Source organism: Misgurnus anguillicaudatus, chromosome 21, assembly GCF_027580225.2.
Source record: "Misgurnus anguillicaudatus chromosome 21, ASM2758022v2, whole genome shotgun sequence".
NCBI classification, from domain to species: domain Eukaryota; kingdom Metazoa; phylum Chordata; class Actinopteri; order Cypriniformes; family Cobitidae; genus Misgurnus; species Misgurnus anguillicaudatus.
The window spans coordinates 11,663,586-11,684,490 of NC_073357.2; the positions used below are offsets into that span (position 1 = coordinate 11,663,586).

At 47.2% G+C, this 20,905-nt stretch overlaps 72 non-coding genes and 9 pseudogenes across 72 annotated transcripts; all 81 read right to left on the bottom strand.

Moving 5' to 3' along the window:
- Window positions 1–114: 114 nt before the first annotated feature.
- Window positions 115–233, bottom strand: LOC141353951 (5S ribosomal RNA). Its single transcript, XR_012360801.1, has one exon. It is a non-coding gene; the product is annotated as a 5S ribosomal RNA (ribosomal RNA).
- A 129-nt stretch (window positions 234–362) lies between these two features.
- On the bottom strand, window positions 363–481 carry LOC141358279 (5S ribosomal RNA). Its single transcript, XR_012364768.1, has one exon. It is a non-coding gene; the product is annotated as a 5S ribosomal RNA (ribosomal RNA).
- Window positions 482–622: 141 nt separating this feature from the next.
- Window positions 623–741, bottom strand: LOC141353952 (5S ribosomal RNA; annotated as a pseudogene).
- Window positions 742–882: 141 nt separating this feature from the next.
- LOC141353750 (5S ribosomal RNA) lies at window positions 883–1,001 on the bottom strand (annotated as a pseudogene).
- A 140-nt stretch (window positions 1,002–1,141) lies between these two features.
- Window positions 1,142–1,260, bottom strand: LOC141353961 (5S ribosomal RNA). Its single transcript, XR_012360802.1, has one exon. It is a non-coding gene; the product is annotated as a 5S ribosomal RNA (ribosomal RNA).
- Window positions 1,261–1,389: 129 nt separating this feature from the next.
- On the bottom strand, window positions 1,390–1,508 carry LOC141353970 (5S ribosomal RNA). The gene has a single exon (XR_012360804.1). It is a non-coding gene; the product is annotated as a 5S ribosomal RNA (ribosomal RNA).
- A 129-nt stretch (window positions 1,509–1,637) lies between these two features.
- Window positions 1,638–1,756, bottom strand: LOC141353751 (5S ribosomal RNA; annotated as a pseudogene).
- A 140-nt stretch (window positions 1,757–1,896) lies between these two features.
- On the bottom strand, window positions 1,897–2,015 carry LOC141353917 (5S ribosomal RNA; annotated as a pseudogene).
- A 153-nt stretch (window positions 2,016–2,168) lies between these two features.
- Window positions 2,169–2,287, bottom strand: LOC141353978 (5S ribosomal RNA). The gene has a single exon (XR_012360806.1). It is a non-coding gene; the product is annotated as a 5S ribosomal RNA (ribosomal RNA).
- Window positions 2,288–2,427: 140 nt separating this feature from the next.
- Window positions 2,428–2,546, bottom strand: LOC141353988 (5S ribosomal RNA). Its single transcript, XR_012360809.1, has one exon. It is a non-coding gene; the product is annotated as a 5S ribosomal RNA (ribosomal RNA).
- Window positions 2,547–2,687: 141 nt separating this feature from the next.
- On the bottom strand, window positions 2,688–2,806 carry LOC141353999 (5S ribosomal RNA). The gene has a single exon (XR_012360812.1). It is a non-coding gene; the product is annotated as a 5S ribosomal RNA (ribosomal RNA).
- Window positions 2,807–2,935: 129 nt separating this feature from the next.
- LOC141354006 (5S ribosomal RNA) lies at window positions 2,936–3,054 on the bottom strand. Its single transcript, XR_012360814.1, has one exon. It is a non-coding gene; the product is annotated as a 5S ribosomal RNA (ribosomal RNA).
- A 141-nt stretch (window positions 3,055–3,195) lies between these two features.
- Window positions 3,196–3,314, bottom strand: LOC141354017 (5S ribosomal RNA). The gene has a single exon (XR_012360815.1). It is a non-coding gene; the product is annotated as a 5S ribosomal RNA (ribosomal RNA).
- Window positions 3,315–3,443: 129 nt separating this feature from the next.
- On the bottom strand, window positions 3,444–3,562 carry LOC141354026 (5S ribosomal RNA). Its single transcript, XR_012360816.1, has one exon. It is a non-coding gene; the product is annotated as a 5S ribosomal RNA (ribosomal RNA).
- A 141-nt stretch (window positions 3,563–3,703) lies between these two features.
- Window positions 3,704–3,822, bottom strand: LOC141354037 (5S ribosomal RNA). Its single transcript, XR_012360817.1, has one exon. It is a non-coding gene; the product is annotated as a 5S ribosomal RNA (ribosomal RNA).
- A 129-nt stretch (window positions 3,823–3,951) lies between these two features.
- LOC141354047 (5S ribosomal RNA) lies at window positions 3,952–4,070 on the bottom strand. The gene has a single exon (XR_012360818.1). It is a non-coding gene; the product is annotated as a 5S ribosomal RNA (ribosomal RNA).
- Window positions 4,071–4,211: 141 nt separating this feature from the next.
- Window positions 4,212–4,330, bottom strand: LOC141354057 (5S ribosomal RNA). The gene has a single exon (XR_012360819.1). It is a non-coding gene; the product is annotated as a 5S ribosomal RNA (ribosomal RNA).
- Window positions 4,331–4,459: 129 nt separating this feature from the next.
- Window positions 4,460–4,578, bottom strand: LOC141354068 (5S ribosomal RNA). The gene has a single exon (XR_012360820.1). It is a non-coding gene; the product is annotated as a 5S ribosomal RNA (ribosomal RNA).
- Window positions 4,579–4,719: 141 nt separating this feature from the next.
- LOC141354077 (5S ribosomal RNA) lies at window positions 4,720–4,838 on the bottom strand. The gene has a single exon (XR_012360821.1). It is a non-coding gene; the product is annotated as a 5S ribosomal RNA (ribosomal RNA).
- A 140-nt stretch (window positions 4,839–4,978) lies between these two features.
- Window positions 4,979–5,097, bottom strand: LOC141354087 (5S ribosomal RNA). Its single transcript, XR_012360823.1, has one exon. It is a non-coding gene; the product is annotated as a 5S ribosomal RNA (ribosomal RNA).
- A 141-nt stretch (window positions 5,098–5,238) lies between these two features.
- LOC141354096 (5S ribosomal RNA) lies at window positions 5,239–5,357 on the bottom strand. The gene has a single exon (XR_012360824.1). It is a non-coding gene; the product is annotated as a 5S ribosomal RNA (ribosomal RNA).
- A 141-nt stretch (window positions 5,358–5,498) lies between these two features.
- On the bottom strand, window positions 5,499–5,617 carry LOC141354103 (5S ribosomal RNA). Its single transcript, XR_012360826.1, has one exon. It is a non-coding gene; the product is annotated as a 5S ribosomal RNA (ribosomal RNA).
- Window positions 5,618–5,766: 149 nt separating this feature from the next.
- Window positions 5,767–5,885, bottom strand: LOC141354113 (5S ribosomal RNA). Its single transcript, XR_012360827.1, has one exon. It is a non-coding gene; the product is annotated as a 5S ribosomal RNA (ribosomal RNA).
- Window positions 5,886–6,014: 129 nt separating this feature from the next.
- LOC141354124 (5S ribosomal RNA) lies at window positions 6,015–6,133 on the bottom strand. Its single transcript, XR_012360828.1, has one exon. It is a non-coding gene; the product is annotated as a 5S ribosomal RNA (ribosomal RNA).
- A 153-nt stretch (window positions 6,134–6,286) lies between these two features.
- Window positions 6,287–6,405, bottom strand: LOC141353752 (5S ribosomal RNA; annotated as a pseudogene).
- A 140-nt stretch (window positions 6,406–6,545) lies between these two features.
- LOC141354131 (5S ribosomal RNA) lies at window positions 6,546–6,664 on the bottom strand. Its single transcript, XR_012360829.1, has one exon. It is a non-coding gene; the product is annotated as a 5S ribosomal RNA (ribosomal RNA).
- A 141-nt stretch (window positions 6,665–6,805) lies between these two features.
- On the bottom strand, window positions 6,806–6,924 carry LOC141354139 (5S ribosomal RNA). The gene has a single exon (XR_012360830.1). It is a non-coding gene; the product is annotated as a 5S ribosomal RNA (ribosomal RNA).
- Window positions 6,925–7,054: 130 nt separating this feature from the next.
- Window positions 7,055–7,173, bottom strand: LOC141358319 (5S ribosomal RNA). The gene has a single exon (XR_012364812.1). It is a non-coding gene; the product is annotated as a 5S ribosomal RNA (ribosomal RNA).
- A 141-nt stretch (window positions 7,174–7,314) lies between these two features.
- On the bottom strand, window positions 7,315–7,433 carry LOC141354150 (5S ribosomal RNA). The gene has a single exon (XR_012360831.1). It is a non-coding gene; the product is annotated as a 5S ribosomal RNA (ribosomal RNA).
- Window positions 7,434–7,562: 129 nt separating this feature from the next.
- On the bottom strand, window positions 7,563–7,681 carry LOC141358320 (5S ribosomal RNA). Its single transcript, XR_012364813.1, has one exon. It is a non-coding gene; the product is annotated as a 5S ribosomal RNA (ribosomal RNA).
- A 141-nt stretch (window positions 7,682–7,822) lies between these two features.
- Window positions 7,823–7,941, bottom strand: LOC141354161 (5S ribosomal RNA). The gene has a single exon (XR_012360832.1). It is a non-coding gene; the product is annotated as a 5S ribosomal RNA (ribosomal RNA).
- A 129-nt stretch (window positions 7,942–8,070) lies between these two features.
- Window positions 8,071–8,189, bottom strand: LOC141354171 (5S ribosomal RNA). The gene has a single exon (XR_012360833.1). It is a non-coding gene; the product is annotated as a 5S ribosomal RNA (ribosomal RNA).
- Window positions 8,190–8,330: 141 nt separating this feature from the next.
- LOC141354183 (5S ribosomal RNA) lies at window positions 8,331–8,449 on the bottom strand. The gene has a single exon (XR_012360834.1). It is a non-coding gene; the product is annotated as a 5S ribosomal RNA (ribosomal RNA).
- Window positions 8,450–8,578: 129 nt separating this feature from the next.
- Window positions 8,579–8,697, bottom strand: LOC141354191 (5S ribosomal RNA). The gene has a single exon (XR_012360835.1). It is a non-coding gene; the product is annotated as a 5S ribosomal RNA (ribosomal RNA).
- Window positions 8,698–8,838: 141 nt separating this feature from the next.
- On the bottom strand, window positions 8,839–8,957 carry LOC141354200 (5S ribosomal RNA). Its single transcript, XR_012360836.1, has one exon. It is a non-coding gene; the product is annotated as a 5S ribosomal RNA (ribosomal RNA).
- A 165-nt stretch (window positions 8,958–9,122) lies between these two features.
- Window positions 9,123–9,241, bottom strand: LOC141358321 (5S ribosomal RNA). The gene has a single exon (XR_012364814.1). It is a non-coding gene; the product is annotated as a 5S ribosomal RNA (ribosomal RNA).
- Window positions 9,242–9,382: 141 nt separating this feature from the next.
- LOC141354212 (5S ribosomal RNA) lies at window positions 9,383–9,501 on the bottom strand. The gene has a single exon (XR_012360837.1). It is a non-coding gene; the product is annotated as a 5S ribosomal RNA (ribosomal RNA).
- A 129-nt stretch (window positions 9,502–9,630) lies between these two features.
- Window positions 9,631–9,749, bottom strand: LOC141358322 (5S ribosomal RNA). The gene has a single exon (XR_012364816.1). It is a non-coding gene; the product is annotated as a 5S ribosomal RNA (ribosomal RNA).
- Window positions 9,750–9,890: 141 nt separating this feature from the next.
- Window positions 9,891–10,009, bottom strand: LOC141354218 (5S ribosomal RNA). Its single transcript, XR_012360838.1, has one exon. It is a non-coding gene; the product is annotated as a 5S ribosomal RNA (ribosomal RNA).
- A 129-nt stretch (window positions 10,010–10,138) lies between these two features.
- LOC141358324 (5S ribosomal RNA) lies at window positions 10,139–10,257 on the bottom strand. Its single transcript, XR_012364818.1, has one exon. It is a non-coding gene; the product is annotated as a 5S ribosomal RNA (ribosomal RNA).
- Window positions 10,258–10,386: 129 nt separating this feature from the next.
- Window positions 10,387–10,505, bottom strand: LOC141354229 (5S ribosomal RNA). The gene has a single exon (XR_012360839.1). It is a non-coding gene; the product is annotated as a 5S ribosomal RNA (ribosomal RNA).
- Window positions 10,506–10,634: 129 nt separating this feature from the next.
- Window positions 10,635–10,753, bottom strand: LOC141354238 (5S ribosomal RNA). Its single transcript, XR_012360840.1, has one exon. It is a non-coding gene; the product is annotated as a 5S ribosomal RNA (ribosomal RNA).
- A 141-nt stretch (window positions 10,754–10,894) lies between these two features.
- Window positions 10,895–11,013, bottom strand: LOC141354248 (5S ribosomal RNA). The gene has a single exon (XR_012360841.1). It is a non-coding gene; the product is annotated as a 5S ribosomal RNA (ribosomal RNA).
- A 129-nt stretch (window positions 11,014–11,142) lies between these two features.
- Window positions 11,143–11,261, bottom strand: LOC141354256 (5S ribosomal RNA). The gene has a single exon (XR_012360842.1). It is a non-coding gene; the product is annotated as a 5S ribosomal RNA (ribosomal RNA).
- A 129-nt stretch (window positions 11,262–11,390) lies between these two features.
- On the bottom strand, window positions 11,391–11,509 carry LOC141354265 (5S ribosomal RNA). The gene has a single exon (XR_012360843.1). It is a non-coding gene; the product is annotated as a 5S ribosomal RNA (ribosomal RNA).
- Window positions 11,510–11,650: 141 nt separating this feature from the next.
- Window positions 11,651–11,769, bottom strand: LOC141354277 (5S ribosomal RNA). The gene has a single exon (XR_012360845.1). It is a non-coding gene; the product is annotated as a 5S ribosomal RNA (ribosomal RNA).
- A 121-nt stretch (window positions 11,770–11,890) lies between these two features.
- Window positions 11,891–12,008, bottom strand: LOC141354045 (5S ribosomal RNA; annotated as a pseudogene).
- A 141-nt stretch (window positions 12,009–12,149) lies between these two features.
- On the bottom strand, window positions 12,150–12,268 carry LOC141353953 (5S ribosomal RNA; annotated as a pseudogene).
- A 141-nt stretch (window positions 12,269–12,409) lies between these two features.
- LOC141357727 (5S ribosomal RNA) lies at window positions 12,410–12,528 on the bottom strand. The gene has a single exon (XR_012364214.1). It is a non-coding gene; the product is annotated as a 5S ribosomal RNA (ribosomal RNA).
- Window positions 12,529–12,669: 141 nt separating this feature from the next.
- LOC141354288 (5S ribosomal RNA) lies at window positions 12,670–12,788 on the bottom strand. Its single transcript, XR_012360846.1, has one exon. It is a non-coding gene; the product is annotated as a 5S ribosomal RNA (ribosomal RNA).
- Window positions 12,789–12,917: 129 nt separating this feature from the next.
- Window positions 12,918–13,036, bottom strand: LOC141354298 (5S ribosomal RNA). Its single transcript, XR_012360847.1, has one exon. It is a non-coding gene; the product is annotated as a 5S ribosomal RNA (ribosomal RNA).
- Window positions 13,037–13,165: 129 nt separating this feature from the next.
- Window positions 13,166–13,284, bottom strand: LOC141354309 (5S ribosomal RNA). Its single transcript, XR_012360848.1, has one exon. It is a non-coding gene; the product is annotated as a 5S ribosomal RNA (ribosomal RNA).
- Window positions 13,285–13,425: 141 nt separating this feature from the next.
- Window positions 13,426–13,544, bottom strand: LOC141354319 (5S ribosomal RNA). Its single transcript, XR_012360849.1, has one exon. It is a non-coding gene; the product is annotated as a 5S ribosomal RNA (ribosomal RNA).
- Window positions 13,545–13,697: 153 nt separating this feature from the next.
- LOC141354328 (5S ribosomal RNA) lies at window positions 13,698–13,816 on the bottom strand. Its single transcript, XR_012360850.1, has one exon. It is a non-coding gene; the product is annotated as a 5S ribosomal RNA (ribosomal RNA).
- A 141-nt stretch (window positions 13,817–13,957) lies between these two features.
- Window positions 13,958–14,076, bottom strand: LOC141354339 (5S ribosomal RNA). The gene has a single exon (XR_012360851.1). It is a non-coding gene; the product is annotated as a 5S ribosomal RNA (ribosomal RNA).
- A 141-nt stretch (window positions 14,077–14,217) lies between these two features.
- On the bottom strand, window positions 14,218–14,336 carry LOC141354349 (5S ribosomal RNA). Its single transcript, XR_012360852.1, has one exon. It is a non-coding gene; the product is annotated as a 5S ribosomal RNA (ribosomal RNA).
- A 141-nt stretch (window positions 14,337–14,477) lies between these two features.
- LOC141354359 (5S ribosomal RNA) lies at window positions 14,478–14,596 on the bottom strand. The gene has a single exon (XR_012360853.1). It is a non-coding gene; the product is annotated as a 5S ribosomal RNA (ribosomal RNA).
- A 141-nt stretch (window positions 14,597–14,737) lies between these two features.
- On the bottom strand, window positions 14,738–14,856 carry LOC141354368 (5S ribosomal RNA). Its single transcript, XR_012360854.1, has one exon. It is a non-coding gene; the product is annotated as a 5S ribosomal RNA (ribosomal RNA).
- A 129-nt stretch (window positions 14,857–14,985) lies between these two features.
- Window positions 14,986–15,104, bottom strand: LOC141354378 (5S ribosomal RNA). Its single transcript, XR_012360856.1, has one exon. It is a non-coding gene; the product is annotated as a 5S ribosomal RNA (ribosomal RNA).
- A 141-nt stretch (window positions 15,105–15,245) lies between these two features.
- LOC141354387 (5S ribosomal RNA) lies at window positions 15,246–15,364 on the bottom strand. The gene has a single exon (XR_012360857.1). It is a non-coding gene; the product is annotated as a 5S ribosomal RNA (ribosomal RNA).
- Window positions 15,365–15,505: 141 nt separating this feature from the next.
- LOC141354395 (5S ribosomal RNA) lies at window positions 15,506–15,624 on the bottom strand. Its single transcript, XR_012360858.1, has one exon. It is a non-coding gene; the product is annotated as a 5S ribosomal RNA (ribosomal RNA).
- Window positions 15,625–15,765: 141 nt separating this feature from the next.
- LOC141354405 (5S ribosomal RNA) lies at window positions 15,766–15,884 on the bottom strand. Its single transcript, XR_012360859.1, has one exon. It is a non-coding gene; the product is annotated as a 5S ribosomal RNA (ribosomal RNA).
- A 141-nt stretch (window positions 15,885–16,025) lies between these two features.
- LOC141354414 (5S ribosomal RNA) lies at window positions 16,026–16,144 on the bottom strand. Its single transcript, XR_012360860.1, has one exon. It is a non-coding gene; the product is annotated as a 5S ribosomal RNA (ribosomal RNA).
- Window positions 16,145–16,285: 141 nt separating this feature from the next.
- Window positions 16,286–16,404, bottom strand: LOC141354422 (5S ribosomal RNA). Its single transcript, XR_012360861.1, has one exon. It is a non-coding gene; the product is annotated as a 5S ribosomal RNA (ribosomal RNA).
- A 141-nt stretch (window positions 16,405–16,545) lies between these two features.
- Window positions 16,546–16,664, bottom strand: LOC141354429 (5S ribosomal RNA). Its single transcript, XR_012360862.1, has one exon. It is a non-coding gene; the product is annotated as a 5S ribosomal RNA (ribosomal RNA).
- Window positions 16,665–16,805: 141 nt separating this feature from the next.
- On the bottom strand, window positions 16,806–16,924 carry LOC141354430 (5S ribosomal RNA). The gene has a single exon (XR_012360863.1). It is a non-coding gene; the product is annotated as a 5S ribosomal RNA (ribosomal RNA).
- A 141-nt stretch (window positions 16,925–17,065) lies between these two features.
- On the bottom strand, window positions 17,066–17,184 carry LOC141354431 (5S ribosomal RNA). The gene has a single exon (XR_012360864.1). It is a non-coding gene; the product is annotated as a 5S ribosomal RNA (ribosomal RNA).
- A 141-nt stretch (window positions 17,185–17,325) lies between these two features.
- Window positions 17,326–17,444, bottom strand: LOC141354432 (5S ribosomal RNA). Its single transcript, XR_012360865.1, has one exon. It is a non-coding gene; the product is annotated as a 5S ribosomal RNA (ribosomal RNA).
- A 129-nt stretch (window positions 17,445–17,573) lies between these two features.
- LOC141354434 (5S ribosomal RNA) lies at window positions 17,574–17,692 on the bottom strand. Its single transcript, XR_012360867.1, has one exon. It is a non-coding gene; the product is annotated as a 5S ribosomal RNA (ribosomal RNA).
- Window positions 17,693–17,845: 153 nt separating this feature from the next.
- LOC141353753 (5S ribosomal RNA) lies at window positions 17,846–17,964 on the bottom strand (annotated as a pseudogene).
- A 140-nt stretch (window positions 17,965–18,104) lies between these two features.
- Window positions 18,105–18,223, bottom strand: LOC141354435 (5S ribosomal RNA). The gene has a single exon (XR_012360868.1). It is a non-coding gene; the product is annotated as a 5S ribosomal RNA (ribosomal RNA).
- A 141-nt stretch (window positions 18,224–18,364) lies between these two features.
- On the bottom strand, window positions 18,365–18,483 carry LOC141354436 (5S ribosomal RNA). The gene has a single exon (XR_012360869.1). It is a non-coding gene; the product is annotated as a 5S ribosomal RNA (ribosomal RNA).
- Window positions 18,484–18,613: 130 nt separating this feature from the next.
- On the bottom strand, window positions 18,614–18,732 carry LOC141354073 (5S ribosomal RNA; annotated as a pseudogene).
- Window positions 18,733–18,873: 141 nt separating this feature from the next.
- On the bottom strand, window positions 18,874–18,992 carry LOC141354437 (5S ribosomal RNA). Its single transcript, XR_012360870.1, has one exon. It is a non-coding gene; the product is annotated as a 5S ribosomal RNA (ribosomal RNA).
- A 129-nt stretch (window positions 18,993–19,121) lies between these two features.
- On the bottom strand, window positions 19,122–19,240 carry LOC141354438 (5S ribosomal RNA). Its single transcript, XR_012360871.1, has one exon. It is a non-coding gene; the product is annotated as a 5S ribosomal RNA (ribosomal RNA).
- A 141-nt stretch (window positions 19,241–19,381) lies between these two features.
- LOC141354439 (5S ribosomal RNA) lies at window positions 19,382–19,500 on the bottom strand. The gene has a single exon (XR_012360872.1). It is a non-coding gene; the product is annotated as a 5S ribosomal RNA (ribosomal RNA).
- Window positions 19,501–19,629: 129 nt separating this feature from the next.
- On the bottom strand, window positions 19,630–19,748 carry LOC141354440 (5S ribosomal RNA). The gene has a single exon (XR_012360873.1). It is a non-coding gene; the product is annotated as a 5S ribosomal RNA (ribosomal RNA).
- Window positions 19,749–19,889: 141 nt separating this feature from the next.
- On the bottom strand, window positions 19,890–20,008 carry LOC141354441 (5S ribosomal RNA). Its single transcript, XR_012360874.1, has one exon. It is a non-coding gene; the product is annotated as a 5S ribosomal RNA (ribosomal RNA).
- Window positions 20,009–20,137: 129 nt separating this feature from the next.
- Window positions 20,138–20,256, bottom strand: LOC141354442 (5S ribosomal RNA). Its single transcript, XR_012360875.1, has one exon. It is a non-coding gene; the product is annotated as a 5S ribosomal RNA (ribosomal RNA).
- A 141-nt stretch (window positions 20,257–20,397) lies between these two features.
- On the bottom strand, window positions 20,398–20,516 carry LOC141353525 (5S ribosomal RNA). Its single transcript, XR_012360622.1, has one exon. It is a non-coding gene; the product is annotated as a 5S ribosomal RNA (ribosomal RNA).
- A 165-nt stretch (window positions 20,517–20,681) lies between these two features.
- On the bottom strand, window positions 20,682–20,800 carry LOC141354443 (5S ribosomal RNA). The gene has a single exon (XR_012360876.1). It is a non-coding gene; the product is annotated as a 5S ribosomal RNA (ribosomal RNA).
- Window positions 20,801–20,905: the final 105 nt, after the last annotated feature.

Below are 20,905 nucleotides of genomic sequence, written 5' to 3' on the forward strand. Positions count from 1 at the left end.
TCAAGACTAATGTGGCAACGCCATGCCATCGGCGAACGCTTACAGAAAGGATGCATTTCTGGAAAAAAATTATATGAATAAATAATTAAATAATTAATTAAATAAAGAATTAAATGCTTACAGCACCTGGTATTCCCAGGCGGTCTCCCATCCAAGTACTAACCAGGCCCGACCCTGCTTGGCTTCCGAGATCAGACGAGAGCGGGCGTGCTCAGGGTGGTGTGGCCGTAAGCGAGCGCTGACTCGATTCGAGAGCCACTTCAAGACTAATGTGGCAACGCCATGCCATCGGCGAACGCTTACAGAAAGGATGCATTTCTGGAAAAAAATTATATGAATAAATAATTAAATAATTAATTAAATGCTTACAGCACCTGGTATTCCCAGGCGGTCTCCCATCCAAGTACTAACCAGGCCCGACCCTGCTTGGCTTCCGAGATCAGACGAGAGCGGGCGTGCTGAGGGTGGTGTGGCCGTAAGCGAGCGCTGACTCGATTCGAGAGCCACTTCAAGACTAATGTGGCAACGCCATGCCATCGGCGAACGCTTACAGAAAGGATGCATTTCTAGGAAAAAATTATATGAATAAATAATTAAATAATTAATTAAATAAAGAATAAAATGCTTACAGCACCTGGTATTCCCAGGCTGTCTCCCATCCAAGTACTAACCAGGCCCGACCCTGCTTGGCTTCCGAGATCAGACGAGAGCGGGCGTGCTCAGGGTGGTGTGGCCGTAAACGAGCGCTGACTCGATTCGAGAGCCACTTCAAGACTAATGTGGCAACGCCATGCCATCGGCGAACGCTTACAGAAAGGATGCTTTTCTAGGAAAAAATTATATGAATAAATAATTAAATAATTAATTAAATAAAGAATAAAATGCTTACAGCACCTGGTATTCCCAGGCGGTCTCCCATCCAAGTACTAACCAGGCCCGACCCTGCTTGGCTTCCGAGATCAGACGAGAGCAGGCGTGCTGAGGGTGGTGTGGCCGTAAGCGAGCGCTGATTCGATTCGAGAGCCAATTCAAGAGTAATGTGGCAACGCCACGCCATTGGCGAACGCTTACAGAAAGGATGCATTTCTGGAAAAAATTATATGAATAAATAATTAAATAATTAATTAAATAAAGAATTAAATGCTTACAGCACCTGGTATTCCCAGGCGGTCTCCCATCCAAGTACTAACCAGGCCCGACCCTGCTTGGCTTCCGAGATCAGACGAGAGCGGGCGTGCTCAGGGTGGTGTGGCCGTAAGCGAGCGCTGACTCGATTCGAGAGCCACTTCAAGACTAATGTGGCAACGCCATGCCATCGGCGAACGCTTACAGAAAGGATGCATTTCTGGAAAAAAATTATATGAATAAATAATTAAATAATTAATTAAATGCTTACAGCACCTGGTATTCCCAGGCGGTCTCCCATCCAAGTACTAACCAGGCCCGACCCTGCTTGGCTTCCGAGATCAGACGAGAGCGGGCGTGCTCAGGGTGGTGTGGCCGTAAGCGAGCGCTGACTCGATTCGAGAGCCACTTCAAGACTAATGTGGCAACGCCATGCCATCGGCGAACGCTTACAGAAAGGATGCATTTCTGGAAAAAAATTATATGAATAAATAATTAAATAATTAATTAAATGCTTACAGCACCTGGTATTCCCAGGCGGTCTCCCATCCAAGTACTAACCAGGCCCGACCCTGCTTGGCTTCCGAGATCAGACGAGAGCAGGCGTGCTGAGGGTGGTGTGGCCGTAAGCGAGCGCTGACTCGATTCGAGAGCCAATTCAAGAGTAATGTGGCAACGCCACGCCATTGGCGAACGCTTACAGAAAGGATGCATTTCTGGAAAAAATTATATGAATAAATAATTAAATAATTAATTAAATAAAGAATTAAATACTTACAGCACCTGGTATTCCCAGGCGGTCTCCCATCCAAGTACTAACCAGGCCCGACACTGCTTGGCTTCCGAGATCAGACGAGAGCGGGCGTGCTCAGGGTGGTGTGGCCGTAAACGAGCGCTGACTCGATTCGAGAGCCACTTCAAGACTAATGTGGCAACGCCATGCCATCGGCGAACGCTTACAGAAAGGATGCATTTCTGGAAAAAAATTATATGAATAAATAATTAAATAATTAATTAAATAAAGAATTAAATAAAGAATTAAATGCTTACAGCACCTGGTATTCCCAGGCGGTCTCCCATCCAAGTACTAACCAGGCCCGACCCTGCTTGGCTTCCGAGATCAGACGAGAGCGGGCGTGCTCAGGGTGGTGTGGCCGTAAGCGAGCGCTGACTCGATTCGAGAGCCACTTCAAGACTAATGTGGCAACGCCATGCCATCGGCGAACGCTTACAGAAAGGATGCATTTCTGGAAAAAATTATATGAATAAATAATTAAATAATTAATTAAATAAAGAATTAAATGCTTACAGCACCTGGTATTCCCAGGCGGTCTCCCATCCAAGTACTAACCAGGCCCGACCCTGCTTGGCTTCCGAGATCAGACGAGAGCGGGCGTGCTCAGGGTGGTGTGGCCGTAAGCGAGCGCTGACTCGATTCGAGAGCCACTTCAAGACTAATGTGGCAACGCCATGCCATCGGCGAACGCTTACAGAAAGGATGCATTTCTGGAAAAAAATTATATGAATAAATAATTAAATAATTAATTAAATAAAGAATTAAATGCTTACAGCACCTGGTATTCCCAGGCGGTCTCCCATCCAAGTACTAACCAGGCCCGACCCTGCTTGGCTTCCGAGATCAGACGAGAGCGGGCGTGCTCAGGGTGGTGTGGCCGTAAGCGAGCGCTGACTCGATTCGAGAGCCACTTCAAGACTAATGTGGCAACGCCATGCCATCGGCGAACGCTTACAGAAAGGATGCATTTCTGGAAAAAAATTATATGAATAAATAATTAAATAATTAATTAAATGCTTACAGCACCTGGTATTCCCAGGCGGTCTCCCATCCAAGTACTAACCAGGCCCGACCCTGCTTGGCTTCCGAGATCAGACGAGAGCGGGCGTGCTCAGGGTGGTGTGGCCGTAAGCGAGCGCTGACTCGATTCGAGAGCCACTTCAAGACTAATGTGGCAACGCCATGCCATCGGCGAACGCTTACAGAAAGGATGCATTTCTGGAAAAAAATTATATGAATAAATAATTAAATAATTAATTAAATAAAGAATTAAATGCTTACAGCACCTGGTATTCCCAGGCGGTCTCCCATCCAAGTACTAACCAGGCCCGACCCTGCTTGGCTTCCGAGATCAGACGAGAGCGGGCGTGCTCAGGGTGGTGTGGCCGTAAGCGAGCGCTGACTCGATTCGAGAGCCACTTCAAGACTAATGTGGCAACGCCATGCCATCGGCGAACGCTTACAGAAAGGATGCATTTCTGGAAAAAAATTATATGAATAAATAATTAAATAAAGAATTAAATGCTTACAGCACCTGGTATTCCCAGGCGGTCTCCCATCCAAGTACTAACCAGGCCCGACCCTGCTTGGCTTCCGAGATCAGACGAGAGCGGGCGTGCTCAGGGTGGTGTGGCCGTAAGCGAGCGCTGACTCGATTCGAGAGCCACTTCAAGACTAATGTGGCAACGCCATGCCATCGGCGAACGCTTACAGAAAGGATGCATTTCTGGAAAAAAATTATATGAATAAATAATTAAATAATTAATTAAATAAAGAATTAAATGCTTACAGCACCTGGTATTCCCAGGCGGTCTCCCATCCAAGTACTAACCAGGCCCGACCCTGCTTGGCTTCCGAGATCAGACGAGAGCGGGCGTGCTCAGGGTGGTGTGGCCGTAAGCGAGCGCTGACTCGATTCGAGAGCCACTTCAAGACTAATGTGGCAACGCCATGCCATCGGCGAACGCTTACAGAAAGGATGCATTTCTGGAAAAAAATTATATGAATAAATAATTAAATAATTAATTAAATGCTTACAGCACCTGGTATTCCCAGGCGGTCTCCCATCCAAGTACTAACCAGGCCCGACCCTGCTTGGCTTCCGAGATCAGACGAGAGCGGGCGTGCTCAGGGTGGTGTGGCCGTAAGCGAGCGCTGACTCGATTCGAGAGCCACTTCAAGACTAATGTGGCAACGCCATGCCATCGGCGAACGCTTACAGAAAGGATGCATTTCTGGAAAAAAATTATATGAATAAATAATTAAATAATTAATTAAATAAAGAATTAAATGCTTACAGCACCTGGTATTCCCAGGCGGTCTCCCATCCAAGTACTAACCAGGCCCGACCCTGCTTGGCTTCCGAGATCAGACGAGAGCGGGCGTGCTCAGGGTGGTGTGGCCGTAAGCGAGCGCTGACTCGATTCGAGAGCCACTTCAAGACTAATGTGGCAACGCCATGCCATCGGCGAACGCTTACAGAAAGGATGCATTTCTGGAAAAAAATTATATGAATAAATAATTAAATAATTAATTAAATGCTTACAGCACCTGGTATTCCCAGGCGGTCTCCCATCCAAGTACTAACCAGGCCCGACCCTGCTTGGCTTCCGAGATCAGACGAGAGCGGGCGTGCTCAGGGTGGTGTGGCCGTAAGCGAGCGCTGACTCGATTCGAGAGCCACTTCAAGACTAATGTGGCAACGCCATGCCATCGGCGAACGCTTACAGAAAGGATGCATTTCTGGAAAAAAATTATATGAATAAATAATTAAATAATTAATTAAATAAAAAATTAAATGCTTACAGCACCTGGTATTCCCAGGCGGTCTCCCATCCAAGTACTAACCAGGCCCGACCCTGCTTGGCTTCCGAGATCAGACGAGAGCGGGCGTGCTCAGGGTGGTGTGGCCGTAAGCGAGCGCTGACTCGATTCGAGAGCCACTTCAAGACTAATGTGGCAACGCCATGCCATCGGCGAACGCTTACAGAAAGGATGCATTTCTGGAAAAAATTATATGAATAAATAATTAAATAATTAATTAAATAAAGAATTAAATGCTTACAGCACCTGGTATTCCCAGGCGGTCTCCCATCCAAGTACTAACCAGGCCCGACCCTGCTTGGCTTCCGAGATCAGACGAGAGCGGGCGTGCTCAGGGTGGTGTGGCCGTAAGCGAGCGCTGACTCGATTCGAGAGCCACTTCAAGACTAATGTGGCAACGCCATGCCATCGGCGAACGCTTACAGAAAGGATGCATTTCTGGAAAAAAATTATATGAATAAATAATTAAATAATTAATTAAATAAAGAATTAAATGCTTACAGCACCTGGTATTCCCAGGCGGTCTCCCATCCAAGTACTAACCAGGCCCGACCCTGCTTGGCTTCCGAGATCAGACGAGAGCGGGCGTGCTCAGGGTGGTGTGGCCGTAAGCGAGCGCTGACTCGATTCGAGAGCCACTTCAAGACTAATGTGGCAACGCCATGCCATCGGCGAACGCTTACAGAAAGGATGCATTTCTGGAAAAAAATTATATGAATAAATAATTAAATAATTAATTAAATAAAGAATTAAATGCTTACAGCACCTGGTATTCCCAGGCGGTCTCCCATCCAAGTACTAACCAGGCCCGACCCTGCTTGGCTTCCGAGATCAGACGAGAGCGGGCGTGCTCAGGGTGGTGTGGCCGTAAGCGAGCGCTGACTCGATTCGAGAGCCACTTCAAGACTAATGTGGCAACGCCATGCCATCGGCGAACGCTTACAGAAAGGATGCATTTCTGGAAAAAAATTATATGAATAAATAATTAAATAATTAATTAAATAATTAAATAAAGAATTAAATGCTTACAGCACCTGGTATTCCCAGGCGGTCTCCCATCCAAGTACTAACCAGGCCCGACCCTGCTTGGCTTCCGAGATCAGACGAGAGCGGGCGTGCTCAGGGTGGTGTGGCCGTAAGCGAGCGCTGACTCGATTCGAGAGCCACTTCAAGACTAATGTGGCAACGCCATGCCATCGGCGAACGCTTACAGAAAGGATGCATTTCTGGAAAAAAATTATATGAATAAATAATTAAATAATTAATTAAATGCTTACAGCACCTGGTATTCCCAGGCGGTCTCCCATCCAAGTACTAACCAGGCCCGACCCTGCTTGGCTTCCGAGATCAGACGAGAGCGGGCGTGCTCAGGGTGGTGTGGCCGTAAGCGAGCGCTGACTCGATTCGAGAGCCACTTCAAGACTAATGTGGCAACGCCATGCCATCGGCGAACGCTTACAGAAAGGATGCATTTCTAGGAAAAAATTATATGAATAAATAATTAAATAATTAATTAAATAAAGAATTAAATAAAGAATTAAATGCTTACAGCACCTGGTATTCCCAGGCGGTCTCCCATCCAAGTACTAACCAGGCCCGACCCTGCTTGGCTTCCGAGATCAGACGAGAGCAGGCGTGCTGAGGGTGGTGTGGCCGTAAGCGAGCGCTGACTCGATTCGAGAGCCAATTCAAGAGTAATGTGGCAACGCCACGCCATTGGCGAACGCTTACAGAAAGGATGCATTTCTGGAAAAAATTATATGAATAAATAATTAAATAATTAATTAAATAAAGAATTAAATGCTTACAGCACCTGGTATTCCCAGGCGGTCTCCCATCCAAGTACTAACCAGGCCCGACCCTGCTTGGCTTCCGAGATCAGACGAGAGCGGGCGTGCTCAGGGTGGTGTGGCCGTAAGCGAGCGCTGACTCGATTCGAGAGCCACTTCAAGACTAATGTGGCAACGCCATGCCATCGGCGAACGCTTACAGAAAGGATGCATTTCTGGAAAAAAATTATATGAATAAATAATTAAATAATTAATTAAATAAAGAATTAAATGCTTACAGCACCTGGTATTCCCAGGCGGTCTCCCATCCAAGTACTAACCAGGCCCGACCCTGCTTGGCTTCCGAGATCAGACGAGAGCGGGCGTGCTCAGGGTGGTGTGGCCGTAAGCGAGCGCTGACTCGATTCGAGAGCCACTTCAAGACTAATGTGGCAACGCCATGCCATCGGCGAACGCTTACAGAAAGGATGCATTTCTGGAAAAAAAATTATATGAATAAATAATTAAATAAAGAATTAAATGCTTACAGCACCTGGTATTCCCAGGCGGTCTCCCATCCAAGTACTAACCAGGCCCGACCCTGCTTGGCTTCCGAGATCAGACAAGAGCGGGCGTGCTCAGGGTGGTGTGGCCGTAAGCGAGCGCTGACTCGATTCGAGAGCCACTTCAAGACTAATGTGGCAACGCCATGCCATCGGCGAACGCTTACAGAAAGGATGCATTTCTGGAAAAAAATAATATGAATAAATAATTAAATAATTAATTAAATAAAGAATTAAATGCTTACAGCACCTGGTATTCCCAGGCGGTCTCCCATCCAAGTACTAACCAGGCCCGACCCTGCTTGGCTTCCGAGATCAGACGAGAGCGGGCGTGCTCAGGGTGGTGTGGCCGTAAGCGAGCGCTGACTCGATTCGAGAGCCACTTCAAGACTAATGTGGCAACGCCATGCCATCGGCGAACGCTTACAGAAAGGATGCATTTCTGGAAAAAAATTATATGAATAAATAATTAAATAATTAATTAAATGCTTACAGCACCTGGTATTCCCAGGCGGTCTCCCATCCAAGTACTAACCAGGCCCGACCCTGCTTGGCTTCCGAGATCAGACAAGAGCGGGCGTGCTCAGGGTGGTGTGGCCGTAAGCGAGCGCTGACTCGATTCGAGAGCCACTTCAAGACTAATGTGGCAACGCCATGCCATCGGCGAACGCTTACAGAAAGGATGCATTTCTGGAAAAAAATTATATGAATAAATAATTAAATAATTAATTAAATAAAGAATTAAATGCTTACAGCACCTGGTATTCCCAGGCGGTCTCCCATCCAAGTACTAACCAGGCCCGACCCTGCTTGGCTTCCGAGATCAGACGAGAGCGGGCGTGCTCAGGGTGGTGTGGCCGTAAGCGAGCGCTGACTCGATTCGAGAGCCACTTCAAGACTAATGTGGCAACGCCATGCCATCGGCGAACGCTTACAGAAAGGATGCATTTCTGGAAAAAAATTATATGAATAAATAATTAAATAATTAATTAAATGCTTACAGCACCTGGTATTCCCAGGCGGTCTCCCATCCAAGTACTAACCAGGCCCGACCCTGCTTGGCTTCCGAGATCAGACGAGAGCGGGCGTGCTCAGGGTGGTGTGGCCGTAAGCGAGCGCTGACTCGATTCGAGAGCCACTTCAAGACTAATGTGGCAACGCCATGCCATCGGCGAACGCTTACAGAAAGGATGCATTTCTGGAAAAAAATTATATGAATAAATAATTAAATAATTAATTAAATAAAAAATTAAATGCTTACAGCACCTGGTATTCCCAGGCGGTCTCCCATCCAAGTACTAACCAGGCCCGACCCTGCTTGGCTTCCGAGATCAGACGAGAGCGGGCGTGCTCAGGGTGGTGTGGCCGTAAGCGAGCGCTGACTCGATTCGAGAGCCACTTCAAGACTAATGTGGCAACGCCATGCCATCGGCGAACGCTTACAGAAAGGATGCATTTCTGGAAAAAAATTATATGAATAAATAATTAAATAATTAATTAAATGCTTACAGCACCTGGTATTCCCAGGCGGTCTCCCATCCAAGTACTAACCAGGCCCGACCCTGCTTGGCTTCCGAGATCAGACGAGAGCGGGCGTGCTCAGGGTGGTGTGGCCGTAAGCGAGCGCTGACTCGATTCGAGAGCCACTTCAAGACTAATGTGGCAACGCCATGCCATCGGCGAACGCTTACAGAAAGGATGCATTTCTGGAAAAAAATTATATGAATAAATAATTAAATAATTAATTAAATAAAGAATTAAATGCTTACAGCACCTGGTATTCCCAGGCGGTCTCCCATCCAAGTACTAACCAGGCCCGACCCTGCTTGGCTTCCGAGATCAGACGAGAGCGGGCGTGCTCAGGGTGGTGTGGCCGTAAGCGAGCGCTGACTCGATTCGAGAGCCACTTCAAGACTAATGTGGCAACGCCATGCCATCGGCGAACGCTTACAGAAAGGATGCATTTCTGGAAAAAAATTATATGAATAAATAATTAAATAATTAATTAAATAAAGAATTAAATAAAGAATTAAATAAAGAATTAAATGCTTACAGCACCTGGTATTCCCAGGCGGTCTCCCATCCAAGTACTAACCAGGCCCGACCCTGCTTGGCTTCCGAGATCAGACAAGAGCGGGCGTGCTCAGGGTGGTGTGGCCGTAAGCGAGCGCTGACTCGATTCGAGAGCCACTTCAAGACTAATGTGGCAACGCCATGCCATCGGCGAACGCTTACAGAAAGGATGCATTTCTGGAAAAAAATAATATGAATAAATAATTAAATAATTAATTAAATAAAGAATTAAATGCTTACAGCACCTGGTATTCCCAGGCGGTCTCCCATCCAAGTACTAACCAGGCCCGACCCTGCTTGGCTTCCGAGATCAGACGAGAGCGGGCGTGCTCAGGGTGGTGTGGCCGTAAGCGAGCGCTGACTCGATTCGAGAGCCACTTCAAGACTAATGTGGCAACGCCATGCCATCGGCGAACGCTTACAGAAAGGATGCATTTCTGGAAAAAAATTATATGAATAAATAATTAAATAATTAATTAAATGCTTACAGCACCTGGTATTCCCAGGCGGTCTCCCATCCAAGTACTAACCAGGCCCGACCCTGCTTGGCTTCCGAGATCAGACAAGAGCGGGCGTGCTCAGGGTGGTGTGGCCGTAAGCGAGCGCTGACTCGATTCGAGAGCCACTTCAAGACTAATGTGGCAACGCCATGCCATCGGCGAACGCTTACAGAAAGGATGCATTTCTGGAAAAAAATAATATGAATAAATAATTAAATAATTAATTAAATAAAGAATTAAATGCTTACAGCACCTGGTATTCCCAGGCGGTCTCCCATCCAAGTACTAACCAGGCCCGACCCTGCTTGGCTTCCGAGATCAGACGAGAGCGGGCGTGCTCAGGGTGGTGTGGCCGTAAGCGAGCGCTGACTCGATTCGAGAGCCACTTCAAGACTAATGTGGCAACGCCATGCCATCGGCGAACGCTTACAGAAAGGATGCATTTCTGGAAAAAAATTATATGAATAAATAATTAAATAAGTAATTAAATGCTTACAGCACCTGGTATTCCCAGGCGGTCTCCCATCCAAGTACTAACCAGGCCCGACCCTGCTTGGCTTCCGAGATCAGACAAGAGCGGGCGTGCTCAGGGTGGTGTGGCCGTAAGCGAGCGCTGACTCGATTCGAGAGCCACTTCAAGACTAATGTGGCAACGCCATGCCATCGGCGAACGCTTACAGAAAGGATGCATTTCTAGGAAAAAATTATATGAATAAATAATTAAATAAAGAATTAAATGCTTACAGCACCTGGTATTCCCAGGCGGTCTCCCATCCAAGTACTAACCAGGCCCGACCCTGCTTGGCTTCCGAGATCAGACGAGAGCGGGCGTGCTCAGGGTGGTGTGGCCGTAAGCGAGCGCTGACTCGATTCGAGAGCCACTTCAAGACTAATGTGGCAACGCCATGCCATCGGCGAACGCTTACAGAAAGGATGCATTTCTGGAAAAAAATTATATGAATAAATAATTAAATAATTAATTAAATGCTTACAGCACCTGGTATTCCCAGGCGGTCTCCCATCCAAGTACTAACCAGGCCCGACCCTGCTTGGCTTCCGAGATCAGACGAGAGCGGGCGTGCTCAGGGTGGTGTGGCCGTAAGCGAGCGCTGACTCGATTCGAGAGCCACTTCAAGACTAATGTGGCAACGCCATGCCATCGGCGAACGCTTACAGAAAGGATGCATTTCTGGAAAAAAATTATATGAATAAATAATTAAATAATTAATTAAATAAAAAATTAAATGCTTACAGCACCTGGTATTCCCAGGCGGTCTCCCATCCAAGTACTAACCAGGCCCGACCCTGCTTGGCTTCCGAGATCAGACGAGAGCGGGCGTGCTCAGGGTGGTGTGGCCGTAAGCGAGCGCTGACTCGATTCGAGAGCCACTTCAAGACTAATGTGGCAACGCCATGCCATCGGCGAACGCTTACAGAAAGGATGCATTTCTGGAAAAAAATTATATGAATAAATAATTAAATAATTAATTAAATGCTTACAGCACCTGGTATTCCCAGGCGGTCTCCCATCCAAGTACTAACCAGGCCCGACCCTGCTTGGCTTCCGAGATCAGACGAGAGCGGGCGTGCTCAGGGTGGTGTGGCCGTAAGCGAGCGCTGACTCGATTCGAGAGCCACTTCAAGACTAATGTGGCAACGCCATGCCATCGGCGAACGCTTACAGAAAGGATGCATTTCTGGAAAAAAATTATATGAATAAATAATTAAATAATTAATTAAATGCTTACAGCACCTGGTATTCCCAGGCGGTCTCCCATCCAAGTACTAACCAGGCCCGACCCTGCTTGGCTTCCGAGATCAGACGAGAGCGGGCGTGCTCAGGGTGGTGTGGCCGTAAGCGAGCGCTGACTCGATTCGAGAGCCACTTCAAGACTAATGTGGCAACGCCATGCCATCGGCGAACGCTTACAGAAAGGATGCATTTCTGGAAAAAAATTATATGAATAAATAATTAAATAATTAATTAAATAAAGAATTAAATGCTTACAGCACCTGGTATTCCCAGGCGGTCTCCCATCCAAGTACTAACCAGGCCCGACCCTGCTTGGCTTCCGAGATCAGACGAGAGCGGGCGTGCTCAGGGTGGTGTGGCCGTAAGCGAGCGCTGACTCGATTCGAGAGCCACTTCAAGACTAATGTGGCAACGCCATGCCATCGGCGAACGCTTACAGAAAGGATGCATTTCTGGAAAAAAATTATATGAATAAATAATTAATTAAATGCTTACAGCACCTGGTATTCCCAGGCGGTCTCCCATCCAAGTACTAACCAGGCCCGACCCTGCTTGGCTTCCGAGATCAGACGAGAGCGGGCGTGCTCAGGTGGTGTGGCCGTAAGCGAGCGCTGACTCGATTCGAGAGCCACTTCAAGACTAATGTGGCAACGCCATGCCATCGGCGAACGCTTACAGAAAGGATGCATTTCTGGAAAAAAATTATATGAATAAATAATTAAATAATTAATTAAATAAAGAATTAAATGCTTACAGCACCTGGTATTCCCAGGCTGTCTCCCATCCAAGTACTAACCAGGCCCGACCCTGCTTGGCTTCCGAGATCAGACGAGAGCGGGCGTGCTCAGGGTGGTGTGGCCGTAAACGAGCGCTGACTCGATTCGAGAGCCACTTCAAGACTAATGTGGCAACGCCATGCCATCGGCGAACGCTTACAGAAAGGATGCATTTCTGGAAAAAAATTATATGAATAAATAATTAAATAATTAATTAAATAAAGAATTAAATGCTTACAGCACCTGGTATTCCCAGGCGGTCTCCCATCCAAGTACTAACCAGGCCCGACCCTGCTTGGCTTCCGAGATCAGACGAGAGCAGGCGTGCTCAGGGTGGTGTGGCCGTAAGCGAGCGCTGACTCGATTCGAGAGCCACTTCAAGACTAATGTGGCAACGCCATGCCATCGGCGAACGCTTACAGAAAGGATGCATTTCTGGAAAAAAATTATATGAATAAATAATTAAATAATTAATTAAATAAAGAATTAAATGCTTACAGCACCTGGTATTCCCAGGCGGTCTCCCATCCAAGTACTAACCAGGCCCGACCCTGCTTGGCTTCCGAGATCAGACGAGAGCGGGCGTGCTCAGGGTGGTGTGGCCGTAAGCGAGCGCTGACTCGATTCGAGAGCCACTTCAAGACTAATGTGGCAACGCCATGCCATCGGCGAACGCTTACAGAAAGGATGCATTTCTGGAAAAAAATTATATGAATAAATAATTAAATAATTAATTAAATGCTTACAGCACCTGGTATTCCCAGGCGGTCTCCCATCCAAGTACTAACCAGGCCCGACCCTGCTTGGCTTCCGAGATCAGACGAGAGCGGGCGTGCTCAGGGTGGTGTGGCCGTAAGCGAGCGCTGACTCGATTCGAGAGCCACTTCAAGACTAATGTGGCAACGCCATGCCATCGGCGAACGCTTACAGAAAGGATGCATTTCTGGAAAAAAATTATATGAATAAATAATTAAATAATTAATTAAATGCTTACAGCACCTGGTATTCCCAGGCGGTCTCCCATCCAAGTACTAACCAGGCCCGACCCTGCTTGGCTTCCGAGATCAGACGAGAGCGGGCGTGCTCAGGGTGGTGTGGCCGTAAGCGAGCGCTGACTCGATTCGAGAGCCACTTCAAGACTAATGTGGCAACGCCATGCCATCGGCGAACGCTTACAGAAAGGATGCATTTCTGGAAAAAAATTATATGAATAAATAATTAAATAATTAATTAAATAAAGAATTAAATGCTTACAGCACCTGGTATTCCCAGGCGGTCTCCCATCCAAGTACTAACCAGGCCCGACCCTGCTTGGCTTCCGAGATCAGACGAGAGCGGGCGTGCTCAGGGTGGTGTGGCCGTAAGCGAGCGCTGACTCGATTCGAGAGCCACTTCAAGACTAATGTGGCAACGCCATGCCATCGGCGAACGCTTACAGAAAGGATGCATTTCTGGAAAAAAATTATATGAATAAATAATTAAATAATTAATTAAATAAAGAATTAAATAAAGAATTAAATGCTTACAGCACCTGGTATTCCCAGGCGGTCTCCCATCCAAGTACTAACCAGGCCCGACCCTGCTTGGCTTCCGAGATCAGACGAGAGCGGGCGTGCTCAGGGTGGTGTGGCCGTAAGCGAGCGCTGACTCGATTCGAGAGCCACTTCAAGACTAATGTGGCAACGCCATGCCATCGGCGAACGCTTACAGAAAGGATGCATTTCTGGAAAAAAATTATATGAATAAATAATTAAATAATTAATTAAATAAAGAATTAAATGCTTACAGCACCTGGTATTCCCAGGCGGTCTCCCATCCAAGTACTAACCAGGCCCGACCCTGCTTGGCTTCCGAGATCAGACGAGAGCGGGCGTGCTCAGGGTGGTGTGGCCGTAAGCGAGCGCTGACTCGATTCGAGAGCCACTTCAAGACTAATGTGGCAACGCCATGCCATCGGCGAACGCTTACAGAAAGGATGCATTTCTGGAAAAAAATTATATGAATAAATAATTAAATAATTAATTAAATAAAGAATTAAATGCTTACAGCACCTGGTATTCCCAGGCGGTCTCCCATCCAAGTACTAACCAGGCCCGACCCTGCTTGGCTTCCGAGATCAGACGAGAGCGGGCGTGCTCAGGGTGGTGTGGCCGTAAGCGAGCGCTGACTCGATTCGAGAGCCACTTCAAGACTAATGTGGCAACGCCATGCCATCGGCGAACGCTTACAGAAAGGATGCATTTCTGGAAAAAAATTATATGAATAAATAATTAAATAATTAATTAAATAAAGAATTAAATGCTTACAGCACCTGGTATTCCCAGGCGGTCTCCCATCCAAGTACTAACCAGGCCCGACCCTGCTTGGCTTCCGAGATCAGACGAGAGCGGGCGTGCTCAGGGTGGTGTGGCCGTAAGCGAGCGCTGACTCGATTCGAGAGCCACTTCAAGACTAATGTGGCAACGCCATGCCATCGGCGAACGCTTACAGAAAGGATGCATTTCTGGAAAAAAATTATATGAATAAATAATTAAATAATTAATTAAATAAAGAATTAAATGCTTACAGCACCTGGTATTCCCAGGCGGTCTCCCATCCAAGTACTAACCAGGCCCGACCCTGCTTGGCTTCCGAGATCAGACGAGAGCGGGCGTGCTCAGGGTGGTGTGGCCGTAAGCGAGCGCTGACTCGATTCGAGAGCCACTTCAAGACTAATGTGGCAACGCCATGCCATCGGCGAACGCTTACAGAAAGGATGCATTTCTGGAAAAAAATTATATGAATAAATAATTAAATAAAGAATTAAATGCTTACAGCACCTGGTATTCCCAGGCGGTCTCCCATCCAAGTACTAACCAGGCCCGACCCTGCTTGGCTTCCGAGATCAGACGAGAGCGGGCGTGCTCAGGGTGGTGTGGCCGTAAGCGAGCGCTGACTCGATTCGAGAGCCACTTCAAGACTAATGTGGCAACGCCATGCCATCGGCGAACGCTTACAGAAAGGATGCTTTTCTGGAAAAAAATTATATGAATAAATAATTAAATAATTAATTAAATAAAGAATTAAATGCTTACAGCACCTGGTATTCCCAGGCGGTCTCCCATCCAAGTACTAACCAGGCCCGACCCTGCTTGGCTTCCGAGATCAGACGAGAGCGGGCGTGCTCAGGGTGGTGTGGCCGTAAGCGAGCGCTGACTCGATTCGAGAGCCACTTCAAGACTAATGTGGCAACGCCATGCCATCGGCGAACGCTTACAGAAAGGATGCATTTCTGGAAAAAAATTATATGAATAAATAATTAAATAATTAATTAAATAAAGAATTAAATGCTTACAGCACCTGGTATTCCCAGGCGGTCTCCCATCCAAGTACTAACCAGGCCCGACCCTGCTTGGCTTCCGAGATCAGACGAGAGCGGGCGTGCTCAGGGTGGTGTGGCCGTAAGCGAGCGCTGACTCGATTCGAGAGCCACTTCAAGACTAATGTGGCAACGCCATGCCATCGGCGAACGCTTACAGAAAGGATGCATTTCTGGAAAAAAATTATATGAATAAATAATTAAATAATTAATTAAATAAAGAATTAAATGCTTACAGCACCTGGTATTCCCAGGCGGTCTCCCATCCAAGTACTAACCAGGCCCGACCCTGCTTGGCTTCCGAGATCAGACGAGAGCGGGCGTGCTCAGGGTGGTGTGGCCGTAAGCGAGCGCTGACTCGATTCGAGAGCCACTTCAAGACTAATGTGGCAACGCCATGCCATCGGCGAACGCTTACAGAAAGGATGCATTTCTGGAAAAAAATTATATGAATAAATAATTAAATAATTAATTAAATAAAGAATTAAATGCTTACAGCACCTGGTATTCCCAGGCGGTCTCCCATCCAAGTACTAACCAGGCCCGACCCTGCTTGGCTTCCGAGATCAGACGAGAGCGGGCGTGCTCAGGGTGGTGTGGCCGTAAGCGAGCGCTGACTCGATTCGAGAGCCACTTCAAGACTAATGTGGCAACGCCATGCCATCGGCGAACGCTTACAGAAAGGATGCATTTCTGGAAAAAAATTATATGAATAAATAATTAAATAATTAATTAAATAAAGAATTAAATGCTTACAGCACCTGGTATTCCCAGGCGGTCTCCCATCCAAGTACTAACCAGGCCCGACCCTGCTTGGCTTCCGAGATCAGACGAGAGCGGGCGTGCTCAGGGTGGTGTGGCCGTAAGCGAGCGCTGACTCGATTCGAGAGCCACTTCAAGACTAATGTGGCAACGCCATGCCATCGGCGAACGCTTACAGAAAGGATGCATTTCTGGAAAAAAATTATATGAATAAATAATTAAATAATTAATTAAATAAAGAATTAAATGCTTACAGCACCTGGTATTCCCAGGCGGTCTCCCATCCAAGTACTAACCAGGCCCGACCCTGCTTGGCTTCCGAGATCAGACGAGAGCGGGCGTGCTCAGGGTGGTGTGGCCGTAAGCGAGCGCTGACTCGATTCGAGAGCCACTTCAAGACTAATGTGGCAACGCCATGCCATCGGCGAACGCTTACAGAAAGGATGCATTTCTGGAAAAAAATTATATGAATAAATAATTAAATAATTAATTAAATAAAGAATTAAATGCTTACAGCACCTGGTATTCCCAGGCGGTCTCCCATCCAAGTACTAACCAGGCCCGACCCTGCTTGGCTTCCGAGATCAGACGAGAGCGGGCGTGCTCAGGGTGGTGTGGCCGTAAGCGAGCGCTGACTCGATTCGAGAGCCACTTCAAGACTAATGTGGCAACGCCATGCCATCGGCGAACGCTTACAGAAAGGATGCATTTCTGGAAAAAAATTATATGAATAAATAATTAAATAATTAATTAAATAAAGAATTAAATGCTTACAGCACCTGGTATTCCCAGGCGGTCTCCCATCCAAGTACTAACCAGGCCCGACCCTGCTTGGCTTCCGAGATCAGACGAGAGCGGGCGTGCTCAGGGTGGTGTGGCCGTAAGCGAGCGCTGACTCGATTCGAGAGCCACTTCAAGACTAATGTGGCAACGCCATGCCATCGGCGAACGCTTACAGAAAGGATGCATTTCTGGAAAAAAATTATATGAATAAATAATTAAATAATTAATTAAATAAAGAATTAAATGCTTACAGCACCTGGTATTCCCAGGCGGTCTCCCATCCAAGTACTAACCAGGCCCGACCCTGCTTGGCTTCCGAGATCAGACGAGAGCGGGCGTGCTCAGGGTGGTGTGGCCGTAAGCGAGCGCTGACTCGATTCGAGAGCCACTTCAAGACTAATGTGGCAACGCCATGCCATCGGCGAACGCTTACAGAAAGGATGCATTTCTGGAAAAAAATTATATGAATAAATAATTAAATAATTAATTAAATGCTTACAGCACCTGGTATTCCCAGGCGGTCTCCCATCCAAGTACTAACCAGGCCCGACCCTGCTTGGCTTCCGAGATCAGACGAGAGCGGGCGTGCTCAGGGTGGTGTGGCCGTAAGCGAGCGCTGACTCGATTCGAGAGCCACTTCAAGACTAATGTGGCAACGCCATGCCATCGGCGAACGCTTACAGAAAGGATGCATTTCTAGGAAAAAATTATATGAATAAATAATTAAATAATTAATTAAATAAAGAATTAAATAAAGAATTAAATGCTTACAGCACCTGGTATTCCCAGGCGGTCTCCCATCCAAGTACTAACCAGGCCCGACCCTGCTTGGCTTCCGAGATCAGACGAGAGCAGGCGTGCTGAGGGTGGTGTGGCCGTAAGCGAGCGCTGACTCGATTCGAGAGCCAATTCAAGAGTAATGTGGCAACGCCACGCCATTGGCGAACGCTTACAGAAAGGATGCATTTCTGGAAAAAATTATATGAATAAATAATTAAATAATTAATTAAATAAAGAATTAAATGCTTACAGCACCTGGTATTCCCAGGCGGTCTCCCATCCAAGTACTAACCAGGCCCGACCCTGCTTGGCTTCCGAGATCAGACGAGAGCGGGCGTGCTCAGGGTGGTGTGGCCGTAAGCGAGCGCTGACTCGATTCGAGAGCCACTTCAAGACTAATGTGGCAACGCCATGCCATCGGCGAACGCTTACAGAAAGGATGCATTTCTGGAAAAAAATTATATGAATAAATAATAAAATAATTAATTAAATAAAGAATTAAATGCTTACAGCACCTGGTATTCCCAGGCGGTCTCCCATCCAAGTACTAACCAGGCCCGACCCTGCTTGGCTTCCGAGATCAGACGAGAGCGGGCGTGCTCAGGGTGGTGTGGCCGTAAGCGAGCGCTGACTCGATTCGAGAGCCACTTCAAGACTAATGTGGCAACGCCATGCCATCGGCGAACGCTTACAGAAAGGATGCATTTCTGGAAAAAAAATTAAATGAATAAATAATTAAATAAAGAATTAAATGCTTAAAGCACCTGGTATTCCCAGGCGGTCTCCCATCCAAGTACTAACCAGGCCCGACCCTGCTTGGCTTCCGAGATCAGACAAGAGCGGGCGTGCTCAGGGTGGTGTGGCCGTAAGCGAGCGCTGACTCGATTCGAGAGCCACTTCAAGACTAATGTGGCAACGCCATGCCATCGGCGAACGCTTACAGAAAGGATGCATTTCTGGAAAAAAATAATATGAATAAATAATTAAATAATTAATTAAATAAAGAATTAAATGCTTACAGCACCTGGTATTCCCAGGCGGTCTCCCATCCAAGTACTAACCAGGCCCGACCCTGCTTGGCTTCCGAGATCAGACGAGAGCGGGCGTGCTCAGGGTGGTGTGGCCGTAAGCGAGCGCTGACTCGATTCGAGAGCCACTTCAAGACTAATGTGGCAACGCCATGCCATCGGCGAACGCTTACAGAAAGGATGCATTTCTGGAAAAAAATTATATGAATAAATAATTAAATAATTAATTAAATGCTTACAGCACCTGGTATTCCCAGGCGGTCTCCCATCCAAGTACTAACCAGGCCCGACCCTGCTTGGCTTCCGAGATCAGACGAGAGCGGGCGTGCTCAGGGTGGTGTGGCCGTAAGCGAGCGCTGACTCGATTCGAGAGCCACTTCAAGACTAATGTGGCAACGCCATGCCATCGGCGAACGCTTACAGAAAGGATGCATTTCTGGAAAAAAATTATATGAATAAATAATTAAATAATTAATTAAATAAAGAATTAAATGCTTACAGCACCTGGTATTCCCAGGCGGTCTCCCATCCAAGTACTAACCAGGCCCGACCCTGCTTGGCTTCCGAGATCAGACGAGAGCGGGCGTGCTCAGGGTGGTGTGGCCGTAAGCGAGCGCTGACTCGATTCGAGAGCCACTTCAAGACTAATGTGGCAACGCCATGCCATCGGCGAACGCTTACAGAAAGGATGCATTTCTGGAAAAAAATTATATGAATAAATAAATAAATAATTAATTAAATGCTTACAGCACCTGGTATTCCCAGGCGGTCTCCCATCCAAGTACTAACCAGGCCCGACCCTGCTTGGCTTCCGAGATCAGACGAGAGCGGGCGTGCTCAGGGTGGTGTGGCCGTAAGCGAGCGCTGACTCGATTCGAGAGCCACTTCAAGACTAATGTGGCAACGCCATGCCATCGGCGAACGCTTACAGAAAGGATGCATTTCTGGAAAAAAATTATATGAATAAATAATTAAATAATTAATTAAATAAAGAATTAAATGCTTACAGCACCTGGTATTCCCAGGCGGTCTCCCATCCAAGTACTAACCAGGCCCGACCCTGCTTGGCTTCCGAGATCAGACGAGAGCGGGCGTGCTCAGGGTGGTGTGGCCGTAAGCGAGCGCTGACTCGATTCGAGAGCCACTTCAAGACTAATGTGGCAACGCCATGCCATCGGCGAACGCTTACAGAAAGGATGCATTTCTGGAAAAAAATTATATGAATAAATAATTAAATAATTAATTAAATGCTTACAGCACCTGGTATTCCCAGGCGGTCTCCCATCCAAGTACTAACCAGGCCCGACCCTGCTTGGCTTCCGAGATCAGACGAGAGCGGGCGTGCTCAGGGTGGTGTGGCCGTAAGCGAGCGCTGACTCGATTCGAGAGCCACTTCAAGACTAATGTGGCAACGCCATGCCATCGGCGAACGCTTACAGAAAGGATGCATTTCTGGAAAAAAATTATATGAATAAATAATTAAATAATTAATTAAATAAAGAATTAAATGCTTACAGCACCTGGTATTCCCAGGCGGTCTCCCATCCAAGTACTAACCAGGCCCGACCCTGCTTGGCTTCCGAGATCAGACAAGAGCGGGCGTGCTCAGGGTGGTGTGGCCGTAAACGAGCGCTGACTCGATTCGAGAGCCACTTCAAGACTAATGTGGCAACGCCATGCCATCGGCGAACGCTTACAGAAAGGATGCTTTTCTGGAAAAAAATTATATGAATAAATAATTAAATAATTAATTAAATAAAGAATTAAATAAAGAATTAAATAAAGAATTAAATGCTTACAGCACCTGGTATTCCCAGGCGGTCTCCCATCCAAGTACTAACCAGGCCCGACCCTGCTTGGCTTCCGAGATCAGACGAGAGCGGGCGTGCTCAGGGTGGTGTGGCCGTAAGCGAGCGCTGACTCGATTCGAGAGCCACTTCAAGACTAATGTGGCAACGCCATGCCATCGGCGAACGCTTACAGAAAGGATGCATTTCTGGAAAAAAATTATATGAA